General features: G+C 35.7%; 1 long non-coding RNA gene across 1 annotated transcript; it reads right to left on the bottom strand.

Moving 5' to 3' along the window:
* Nucleotides 1–9675: 9675 nt before the first annotated feature.
* LOC142240912 (uncharacterized) lies at nt 9676–10136 on the bottom strand. Its single transcript, XR_012723433.1, has 2 exons — nt 9977–10136; nt 9676–9909 (listed from the first exon to the last, which is right to left on the bottom strand). It is a non-coding gene; the product is annotated as an uncharacterized LOC142240912 (long non-coding RNA).
* Nucleotides 10137–12987: the final 2851 nt, after the last annotated feature.

Genomic DNA, 12987 nt, shown 5'->3' with positions numbered 1-12987 from the left:
CAGCCTATAAACGCTACCGTGAGTAACCATATTAGTACCAAACAAGGCAAAGTAGGGTGTCATGCCAATCGAGGAGTGTACAGACGATCGCAGTGCACATTCAATCGCGGACAAATTTTGATCCCAATCCCGTTGATCCTCATGTAGATAGGCCCGAATCGCTGCCAGTATAGACTGATTTACACGCTCCGACGCATTTGCTTGCGGAGAGTATAACCCAGTCTTCATGTGATGGACCCCATAGGCCTCTACGAACGCTCCAAAATCTTTTCCAGTAAATTGTTTTCCATTGTCTGACAAGATAGTTTCTGGGACACCAAATTTATGGAATACTTCGGCCTCAAGGAATTTTATCACATTCCTTGAAGTCGCCTTACTCATTGGTTTTAATAAAACATATCTTGTCACATGATCCAAAACTATAAAAATGAAACTATTTCCGGTCTTAGAGCGAATGTAGGGGCCTAAAAAGTCTATATAAACCTTCTGAAACGGTCGGTCTATTTCTACATGAGAATCCATGGGTTGCCGCATAACTTGATTATTGGGTTTTGTCTCTTTACAAATTCGGCACTTTTGGACGAAAAGTCTTACCTGAGTATTCATATTCGGCCAATAGTAATACTCTTTAAGCCTACCCAGAGTTTTATGAAAACCACCATGCGCCGCCGTAGTTGGGTTGTGGGCTTTCTCTATAGCAGACTCAGTGAGAGATTGTGGAACCCACAACTTCCAGACTGAATCTTCCAATGGAATATTTATTGTCACTGGTGTTGTCCGCTTATAGAGAAAGCCATCAACCACGCGTAAATCTGGCAAACTTGATTGATTCTCCATCACGGTTTTCACTTTGTCCAAATAGTCTTCCTCCTTAAACTCTGGAGCATCCAGGTCTACTAGGTTAAAGGATGCTAACTCCAGTTCGTCCAGATTGTATCTCGATAAAGTATCCGGTACCACGTTCTGACTACCCCGGCGGTGCTCTATCTCGAAATTGTGCCCCTGCAGCAAAAGACTCCACCTTGCCAAACGACCACTCAGTTCTTTATTCGCCATCAGCCACTTCAGTGATGAGTGGTCAGTGATGACCGTAAAAGGCATTAACTCAATATAAGGGCGAAATTTTTTTATCAACATCACCACGGCCAGGCACTCCCTTTCAGTAACGGAATAGTTCTTTTGCGCTGGGGTCAATTTCTGAGAGACGTATGCGATAGGGTTTTCTCCTCCCGCATCGTCTCTTTGAAATAGAACACCACCAATTCCCACATCGGAAGCATCACACTGGATGAAAAATCTTTTTTCGAAATCGGGGTGCCTTAAAACTGGACTCTGGGTTAGCGCATCCTTTAACCGTTCAAACGCTGCTTTCGCCTCATCGCCGAACTCAAACCCACGTCCCTTTTTCAATGTCTTAAAAATCGGTGCAGCAATTTCCGCATAATCTGCAATAAATCGCCTGTACCATCCTGTCATGCCCATGAAACGTCTAACTTGTTTGGCACTCTTTGGATACTCACAGCTGACTATCGCTGAGACTTTGCCTGGATCTGGTTTCAATGTTCCCCCACCAACTATATATCCCAGATAGCGCAACTCCTTGAAGCAAAATTTGGATTTGGCCACGTTGATAGTCAGTCCCGCCTCATTCAGAGCTTTTGCAACTTGTCGCAAAAGTTCCAAATGTGTTTTGAAATCAGGGGCAACAATGAGCAAATCATCAAGATAGACAAACACCCTTTCACGAAGATTTGCAGGAATGACTTTATCCATTAAACGACACATCCTTTGGGCTGCATTACACAACCCAAAAGGCATGACCGTAAAATGATATAAAGGCCTTCCTGGTACCGTAAACGCAGTCTTCTCCCGACTCTTCATTTCGAGTGGTATTTGCCAAAAGGCATCTTTCAAATCAACACTCGAAATGAAGTGTGTATCTCCAAGCCGGCTAAGAAGGCCTTCAATATTTGGGAGCGGATAGGCATCCTTGACAGTAAGGGCATTGAGCTTCCTGGCATCTAGGCATAATCTGTTCTTTGTGCCTTTACGGACCAAAGTTACAGGATTATTCCAGGGACTTTCACTGGGCTCAATGACCTTCATGTCAAGCATTCTATCCAGCTCTGCATACATTAGGCTTTGCACTGCTGGAGATACCGGATAGTGACGTTGTTTTACCGGAACTGCATCTGCCGTGTCAATGATGTGCGTCTCTAATGAAGTTTTGCCCAGTCCCCTAACTTCAAACGACGGAAACTGGCCTATGACCTCCTCCAAATGTTTCCTCTCGTCGTTGCTTAACTGGTGTTGCGATGGATCCAATGAAACCTCACCAGACTCTTCCTCAAGCGAAAGACATTCAACGCCGGCTAGTAAATTGTATTTCTTCATGAAATCAACCCCGAGATAAAGAGCCGTACTCAAGGTTGGGACTAGAAAGAAAGTTACAACGCTCTCAATCCTTCCTAACTTGACAGGCGCTCGAATGCGGCCAACAACACGATGAGGGGTTTCATCTGCCGTGCCTACGGTAGCTGAGAAGTTGTAGATAGGGATTCGGGCTCGCTCCACTAGCTCCAAGCAACCTTTGCCTAGACAAGTCACCGTTGCTCCACTATCTAACAACCCCTCAACTAACTCGTCACCAATCTTTATTTTTACATACAATCGTGTATCTTCTCCCTCATACAGTGTTGTTGTCGCAATCTCGCGCCTTAGTCTTTTTCTAGTTTTAAAACGTTCCCTAGCTCGCAGTATTCGATTAGTTGTCACACGACGTCTATATTGAATTTCCTCTACTTCTTTAATTGGACATAAACTACTTGAAAATTCCTCACTTACTTCATTAACTCCAATATTTTTACCTAATTCATTTTCTTCACCAAAAATCCTATTTCTAACAACTTCATATTCCCTCATTCTAACATGCCAAGGTCTTATTTCCCTAAAATTCATTTCTATACTCTTACTCCTATACTTATCACTATCACTAATTCTATTTTGTAAAATCTTCATTTCAGGTCCCTTCTGCTCATCATGACCATCACCAACTACTTCTGCAGGGGATTCGATGCTGCCGGGCCCGCTACCCCTCTCGACGTGCCCGTTTGCTGGTTTCCCCTACATCTGGGACATTTTGGCTTAACCACATTTTCCATACCACATCCATAACAGAAGAGGTTACGAGTGGTCGAAAGGCAGTCCATAAATCCGTGACCTTTTTCTTTGCAGTTCCAGCAGGTATAATTGGGTTGACGCGAAATTGCCTCCACTTCAAACTCTGTCTGCTCTTCAAAATCGATGGCATGAACTCGGTGTGCATAGTGTCGAGTAGCCTGAATTGCTTGCCGCTGATTTGCCAACAACTGTTCTGCCTTTCGACACTCTTCTCGGAAATGTTGAAGCCCATACATTCGGATCGGGAAAACTAGCGAGGCCAAGGTATGTTTCAAATTATTTTTCATCATCTCAATTAACGTGTTTTCGTTCATAGGCTCTCGCTGTTGATGATGAAGTTGCAACATCGCGTTGTAAAAAATCTTCGAAAGTTTCTTGTGGACCCTGTCGTCTGTCCATCATACGCCTTTGTACATCAAAGTCGCTCTCAAATTTTCGGAATTGTGACAGGAACGCCTGTTTGAGAGCTTCGAAACTATGCACTCGCCCCAGACGCCTCTGCATCCAATACCAGTCTTCCGCCGGTCCTTCTAATAATTGCGGGAATCTGACTAAAACTTCCTCATCGTCACAGGCATTGTCTATTTTCAGCTGTTCTAGACGGAAGATAAAGTCCTCGGCGGTTATTGATTTTGAAGTGCCATCAAACTTTAGTCTCCATTTGTCGATATCAACTTTCCTGGTATTGTGTGATGATGGTGGAACTTGCGGGAAATGCATTGCTGCATTTGGAAACGTCTGGGGCGGTGGTATTGGATTTTGTAGGCCTCCTCTGCCGTTTTGATGGGTTTGCCCTGCCGAATAACCAACCGCTCCAAAATCTTCCACTTGTGGTGATGGACCAACTCTTTCTTGATATTGCAGGTTCTGATTTGCTGACGGCCCACTTGCATTTGGCGGTAACCTCTCCTCATATCGTTGTGAATTCATTGCATCAGGCGGTTGAAAGTTTTGTGCCAGCCAATTTTGAGGTGGCGGATTTTGTAGCAACGGATTTGTATTTGCCTGATTTTGCACGACTGTATTTGAGGCATTCGTAATACGAACTAAACTTTGCTGTACAAGCTGTGGTACCAGCTGCCGTAACTTTTCATCCAACACTCTTATAAGTTCAGCTTGTCCTAAACCAATGGCGGAGTTAATTACCGTATGCAATTGAGTATCGGCGTTCGGGTCAGCGGAACTTTGAGCGCCTGCTTCTAAATTTCTGTTCTCCCGCCTTTCCCTTTGAATATTAATCGCAGTCTCGCTATTAAAATTTGGCGTATTAGGCGTGCTGTTGATTCCCGATATCATTGTAGCATTGGCGGATTGTGCTGGACTAGATGTGGTAGTTGTGCTTGTTGTTATTGTCCCACCCAGAGCATGGGTGAATACAAGTCCAGCACTCGTTGTCGTCGTGGTTAGTGTTGTAGTCGTAGTGGTGTATGGCATGGCTGAGCAGTTAGGAACTGAAAGCTCCTGATCATAACTTGCTGCCCTAGTACTAACCATAGCTAATAAGAAAAGGTAAATTGCTATTTAACTAATTATATTATTATAAACTAATATGTTTTTTTTTTCTTTTAGGTACACCTACAATTCTCTCTAAAACTAAACTTCAATTTAAATGTAAGCAATTCGATGACAACTTTAAGTAGAAAATTTTCATCAAAAAACTTCAATAACCAAAAATTCCAAGCGAATAATAATATGAAAAAAATAATATCATAAAATTAATAGCTAAAAATTTATACCTCAATTTATAAATATTAAAAAAAGGACTACAAAAAAATTAAAAATGAAACAAACAAAAATTTTAAAACCTAGTAAAGATAAAAATTAACAATTTATAAAAATTCAAAGTAAAAACTGTGCTAAACTCAACTAAAAATTGCTAGGAATGGCAGAATACAAAAAAAAAAAAATACTATACTATACTGAATCTATTTCCTAACAGAATAAATAACTGAATAATAAAAAAAAATTGAATAATAATAATAACCAAAAATTTAAAAATGTGAAACCTAATAATATATTGAACTTAATGAAAATTATGAAAATTGGATTTAAAAAAAATTAAGTAATAATAGTAAATCAACCAAAACCAAATTTCAAAAACTATCACTTATCAGATTAAAGCCAACATTCAAAAATAAACTTTAATTAAAAAGCCCAAAAATTTTATAACTATATAAAAAAATCAAAAATGCATAAAAATTTGAAAAATTTAATACCTAATAAAAGGAGTTATTCAATAAAATAAAGTAAAGTAAAAAAAATAAAATAAACTATAATAAACAAATTTTTAAAAAAATGTAACAAAAATCTAAACAAAAAAATTAATATTAGCAATTTATGAAAACCAAACAATTAAAAAAAAATTGAATCAAAACCAAAATGTAACAGAAACAAATCAAAACTTAAACAAAAAAATTCCTATTAAACAAATTAAATGAAACTTAAAAAAAAATAAAAAAAAAATGTAAGACTAGACACCCAAACGTAAATTATAAGAACCAAACTTTCAACTTTCAAAATCAAAATAAAATCCAACTAAACTTAACAAAAAAAAATAAAAAAAAAATAAGTGTAAAATCGAAATTAAATTTATAGCAAAAATGAAATGAAATGAAATGAAAAGACGTGAATAAAAAACATAAATTACTAAAAATGAAATGCAATAAATCTGAATGGAATGAATTAAATAAAAATGAAACGAATAAATACTTAATAAAATGAGATGAAATAAATAAAAATGATATGAAACAAAAATTGAAATGAATTGAATAAAATGAAAATCGAAAATGAAAACTTAAAAATAATTATAAAAACCTAGATTCAAATTTTTACCCAATTAAAACTATTTCTAATAAATGGAAAACTAAATTTTAAATAACAAAAATTAAATTTAAAAATGAAATGGATAAAAACATGAAATGCAATACATCCAAAATGAAATAATATGAAAAGTATTAAAAAGAAATAAATAATAAATGGAAAACCAAATAACCAAAAAAAACAAAAATTCATTTTTTTTTTAATTTAGTACAATATTTATGAAAAAGTAATTTATAAAATCGAAAAAAAAAACTATAAAATCTAAAAAAATTTAAAAAAAAAATATGATAATTGATTGCTATTATATTAATATAATTGAACCCCGAAAATAACCTAAAAGGAATTAATATTTAAAATAATAATAATAAAAGAAATTAAAATTTCGGAAACTAAATATACTAAATTCAAATTAAAAAAATAAAAAAAATTTTAATGAAAAACTAAATTTGAAAATTAAAAAGTATTAAAATAAAAATAATAAATAATGAATAAAATAAGAATCCAAATAAAAGAAAATTATAAAAAATAGTAATAATCGCAATTTAATTCAATCTCTTTCTCTTTCAGGACGCACACTCACTTCACTTCGAAATTTCAAAAACTCAAGTAAGTAAAATTCACTAAACTAAAATACTAAAAATTCTGTTCTTTATTCCTCAGACAATTTTGCTAACAATCCTTAAATTCGAACTAAATATCATTCAAAATCAGGAAAAGGCGTTCAAAGGTGATTTTTCAAACAGGTGAGTAACTGCAAACCAATAGGGTGGATTAATAACAAGAAAATCTACATATCTCCAACACAACATAAATTTTCCCCTATTTCCCTTTTTACAGATACGTACTGCTGGCACTTACAAATGAAAAACCGGTATTGTGTTACCCCCTAATAACCAAAAACCAAAAGGACAATGGATAAACATAAAACACGAATTTCATCCACGACTCTTTTTGGTTGGCATATGTAAAGCTATAAGTATACGGACGGACAGGTAAGTAAACACAATTTGGACTATTGAAACTATTACTATTGTTAATGATGGTATTTTCTTTTCCCAGGAAACGTCGCAAACGACAACTTAGTCGAAAACCATTCTGCGTCGTGACTTACGCTCCCCTTTTGGAATCGACGAACACCTGACCACGTTTGTTCCCACCCAGACTTCATATATCCGTTCATGGACACGCGATTTCGGACTCTTTAATCGGACTAAACATCGGGACCTACACAAACGAACAAACGAGACAAGATTGGAAATTGTTGTGGTCACAAACATGAAGTGGTAAACCTGATTTCTCAGGCCCCATGTTGCGGGCGCCATTTTTGTCACAGCCCGGAGGCTACCGCCATCTGGAGGGAGGAACTGAGTTGCCGTACGCTGGTTGCTGAACGGTGTTGCCGGCTTTTGGCTCAGTCTGTGGGGCGCGGTTCATTGGCAACTCAGTCCTCTGGCAGCTGACAAAAAAACTAAACATTCAACCAGCTTTGGAGGACAGCACAAAGACCAACAGGTACGCATCACAAAAAGAAGAAAAATTAACATTCACACAACTTACCACCCATATTGGCTTGCTGGCATGCCGGTTTTCCAAGGCATGCCATGGCCTGACCCTCCCCAACCATGGTGTCCCCGTGGCCCATCAACTCGGGACACCCCAAATGCTACTCACCTGTTCTTCAAATCACCTTTTACCTTCCCCTTTTAAACTCCCTTATTCCTCCATATTTAAATTCATTTTTACACGCCAATATTTCAATTCATAACGTTATAAAAGTTTTAAGGTTTTATTGAAACTAACTCTAACAATATTTTCTATTTAAAACAAAACCCAAAAACAAAATATATAAAAATTCTATTACTAATTATTGTTTTTCTTTTATTTTCCAGGAATAACTGATGAAACCGTCTTCCTCCTTTTCGTTTCCTGTCTTTTCCGTCCGTCCGTCAAGGTAAGGTAAGTATAGCGTAACATCAACCAGTATAATTTTCTGTCAATAAACTAGATCTTGTTTTCATATATTTTCTAGCATTCTTCACTGGTCCATTCCAGGTCTTATGGGGAGCACATTATACATATCACTGGAGGACACAATGCACCAGTCCTTAAATTACTAAACCAAGTCCTAGGGTGAGCTCAGCCTAGCACTATTGCCCAAATACGGCACTAAATAAACTTCCCAGGCGTTAATGTAATCCCCCTAACAGACTATAGATAAACTAGTGAATCTAGATAAAAATTCAATTATTAATGAATCTCTTTTTTCCCCGTTTTATTCACAGAAGTTTAATGTACAAGTCCGTCCGTCCGTCAAGGTCTAAATCATGTACCTGTCCAAGTTCGTGTCAGACAAAAGAAAAGGAAACATTCACGGTACCTGGGCGCTGTAGGATGACCAGCGCAACGCAATTACACCCAACTGAAGAAGATGACAACGATGATTGATACCAACGCCTAGCAATGGATGCAAATGGGTCACAAGGGTCATCAGAATCCTGTCTGCCGGGAACGCTCGGGGCCGCAAATGAGGTGTTAAATGGAGGTGGACGTTCGGTGAGTATAGGAGTAGTTTAGATTGATGGTTTTCCTTTTAATTAAAATGTCTTTCTTTCTTTCTTTTTTTTTCAGGTTGTCTTTTTATCTTTTATAATTTATTTCTTTTTATTATAGTTTATTTTCTTTTATTAAAGTTCTCCTTCTTCTTGTTTTCTTTCGTTACAGGTTACTTATAATTTACCATTTAAGATTAGCTGTTAAGTTTGTTTACTTTTCTTTTAATTTTTAATTGTATTTCACTTTTCTTTTAGCTTTTAAGTTTAGTTTTAAGTCTATTTTAACTTTTCTTTTTCAATATATAAGTTTAGCATTAGGTCTTTTTCACAGTAGCATCTAATCTTGCCAATATTTAGCACAATAAACAGTTTCATTTGCCAATAAAAAAAGATAAACATTTGTTTATATTTGTTTCGATTGTCCTGTTGTGTTTTTATTTAAACGACTTTTGGGAACATTAGGCAAACTTAAAAAAAAACAATAACCGCACTTTCTTCAACCATCAACCTCACTCGCTCGCGTCCAAAACCAGAATAATCTGACGCTCAAACTCCAAAAATCCTCCATTATTCACGCTTCATTCGCCATCATCCCAAGCTTTCCCAGCCATTTTATTACCAAATTCCAAAACACCATCCAAACCAAATCATCTGTCAGACATCCTCTCATAGAGAATGTTTATTGATGTCCATCATCTCTCCCTCTGCCTATTTCCTCCTGTACACACAAAAAAAATTTTTTTGATTTCAATCACGAAAATCGCGGATTCAATCATTTTTTTAATTGAAATGTCTTCAATCACGAAAATGATAGTATCAATCACCCATTTTGATTGAAAACCAACACGATTTTCAATTAAAAATTTAATTGACTTTTGTCACGGAATCAATTAACTGTGTGATTGAATCAATTAAAAACGTGATTGATTTTTAACATAAAATTCAATCACAGTTTCAATTGAATCAATTAAAATTTTAATTAATTTCGCGACAAAAATCAATCAACTATTTGATTCATTCAATTAAATAATTAATTGAAATTGGCTATAAATTTCAATCAAAAAATTTATATATTGCGACCCCAAAATCGTATTTAATTTTGTTTGAAATAAAAGAAAATATGTGTTTCTTATAAAACATATTTAATATTTTATTATTTTTTGAATTATGCAATAGACAAATAAATTTGGTTCCTGTCATTTGTGGTTTGTTCTAACATAACTTACAAATACAATTACATAAATTATATAAATCATTATTTTCCTTATAATAATAACCATGTTAGCATGGTCCTTCTAATATGTAGATGCGCCTAGATTTCCAATAAATCAGCAGTCTGTAAGCTAAATTAGATTTTCTGAAAGTAAACAGAATAATTCGAATTTAATTTTGTTCAATTAAAAGTTAATTTTGTTAAACATTACTTGTATAGAATATCAAGTTCAATTCTTAGTTCCAGGTTGCAGATTTATAATCTTCTTTTGCAGTTGTAGTCTTTTAGCATAAAAAGGTGAATTAAGGAGCTCGGTAATTTAATTTTAGTAACAATTCCTTTCCAAAATTTCCGCACATTGAAATCGTCCAATCATAGACAAAAATAATGGGAAACCAATGTAATATTTGGTATTATATTGATGATACTTTGCAAATTCTAAAAATAGAAAAAATATATAAATGGGAAATACATATTTTTATTATATTCGGATATTTTTCATATTTTTAAATCCAAAAGAAATAACTTTTTTACCATTACATAATTCAGCTCATTAGTTTATATATCAGATACACTGCTGTCTACTTGGGTTCAAACTGAAAAAGGCAGGTAAAACAAAAATACAATTTAATGCCAACGCCACTTCGCAACTTCAAGGCGAATCTTCCAACAAACCCATACCGCTCTTGGTTTTAAAAAACAATTATAATTTTAAAAGATCAATACGGTACCCACTTTTTTGTTGCAAACATATTCTTACATATTTGATAAAATGATGGAGTTGATGGGATTGATTGGTCAATTTCACGAAATAAAATTGGTTACTAAAAGAAATGAATAAAAAATATATTATTTTAGTCCGTTTAATGTAAACAGGCTTCAATGGAAAACGGTATTCACATTTCACAATTTCTTACCTTCAATAAACGTAGATTGTTTTCTATTTTTACAATACCAAAAAACACCAACACAGGTAATTTTAAATGCGTTCTCTCATATATTTTTTCAAACCTTTACCACGTGGCCATTTGTTGTTGCACACTTTATTTATTTCAACCCTTTGCTATGATTTGTTGTTGCGTTCAAAATATTTATGTACACATTTTCAATGCAGCAGACAGAATGTCGCCAATCATGTTTTTCAATTTACGCGAAAAACAAAAACACAACCGTTCGTTACAAGTTACTTCTACAGACTGATCTCTCCATCATACATTGTTGAATAAATACCCATTCTCTTGTTCTCTTTTCGCTCTTTCCATTGCTCAAAATTATTCAATTTCAATCACAAAGGTGATTGGATCAATCACATGTGTAATTGGAAACGGAAAAAATTTCAATCACGTTTGTAATTGAAAACTATTTCCGAATTGATTAACACATTGATTGAATCAATTAATATTTTAATTGCAAACGTAACAAATGTCAATCATTTTTTTAATTGGGTTTTATTCGGATTTGATTAAATAATTAATTGAATCAATTAACATATTAATTGAATCCGTTTCCAAATTCAATTAAGTGTTTAATTGAAAAAATGTTGGTGATATTTTTTTGTGTGTAGCCAATAGATGGCGTTGACCTCTCTAGTATTACCAATCAAACTAGTGTGCGCACATGACAATATCAAGCACGACTTCCAGTGCAACCCCTTCAGTACCCGCTCCATCAATCTTTCGAAGGTAGCCGGAGCGTTGCAGAGCCCGAACGGCATTACATTGAATTGCCAGAGACCGCCATTAACGCCAAAAGCCGTCTTTTCCTTGTCTTTCTCGGCGATCTCTACTTGCCAATATCCACTCTGCAAATCAAGCGTAGAAAACCATGTTGTTCCGGCTAGTGTGTCCAACGTGTCATCAATGCGTGGAAGCGGATAACTGTCCTTTTTGGTGACACCATTCAGTTTTCTGTAGTCCACGCAGAATCGGGTACTTCCATCTTTCTTTTTGACCAGCACAACTGGGGAACACCAAGGACTTGATGATGGCTCGATCACTCCACTCTCCGCCATTTCCTTTATGAGCTTTTGAACTTTGTCTCTTTTTGCCAGGGGAACACTTCGTGGTGCCTGTTTTATGGGCCTTTCTTCTGCGGTTTTAATTTCATGTTTCACTATAGATGTTCTTCCTTGATTTCCCTTTTCAGAAGCAAAAGCAGAGGCGTTTTTCCACAACAATTGCTTGGCTTTATTTCTCTCTGACGGCGATAGATGACGTGTCCAAGCCTCGAAATACCCTTCTAGATGTCTTCTCACTGCTCCATGTGTCTTTGATGAGTTGCCTTCCAAATTGACTATTGCCTCGGCTGGTGTACATTTTCCAATATCAGAAAATTTTACAATTTGCTCATGATTGTCAGACAAGTTCAAGACACGAACTGGTATTAGTCTCTCTTCGTTCGTTGTTACCAGGGCATTTGCTATCAATATGTTGTTGCTTTTGTTTTCTGCTGGTTCAACAACCCACAATTGGCCGACTTCACAATCTCCATTCATAGAAACCCATATAATTGCTTCGGCATTCGGTGGTATAGACTCTGACTGGCTCGTTGTCAAACGTCTGACAGGTGTATTCCCGTCGTATCCCACGTTTACCGTTATTTCGGCATCGCACAATGTCATTACACGACGTTTCATATCCAAATTGAGACCAAAAGCAATCATGAATTCCGCTCCAATTATAACTTCGTCTACTATATCGGCCACAATGAAATTTTTTCTCCATGAGCTCAAATTTAGGTTTCTTTATAGGGTCCGAGACCAATATTTCGAAGCGTTACAAAAGGAATAAAAAAGTTTGAGTACCCCCCCCCCCATCCTATGGTGGTGGGTATTAAAAAAGAGTACTCACTACAGATTATATCCAAAACCTACTCATAATGTATTGGATTGCAGATTATAATTACATAGATGGGTCAAAAAACTACATCCTAAATATGAAATTAAATTTTAGGAGCATTTGCACTTTACGATCGACACAAAAGCAAATGCAGAAATAAAAATTATTTGAATTGGATCTTTACGAAAATAACAAAGCTAAATTTTAGAAAATAATTCTTTGGGATTGTGTGTTTTGTGCATACCCAAATGCATACAGTTTTGCGAGAACATCTGAAATCTACTGAAAAACTGGCGGTGTGTTTTTTACGACAGTGTTTTTTACGAATGTGACATATGCGTACCTGTTGTAAAATTATCTTCCATCAAGTCTTCGGCATTATTAC

Source organism: Haematobia irritans, chromosome 1 (genome assembly GCF_050003625.1).
Source record: "Haematobia irritans isolate KBUSLIRL chromosome 1, ASM5000362v1, whole genome shotgun sequence".
In the NCBI taxonomy this organism is placed as follows: domain Eukaryota; kingdom Metazoa; phylum Arthropoda; class Insecta; order Diptera; family Muscidae; genus Haematobia; species Haematobia irritans.
This window is presented reverse-complemented; position numbering and strand designations above follow the sequence as displayed.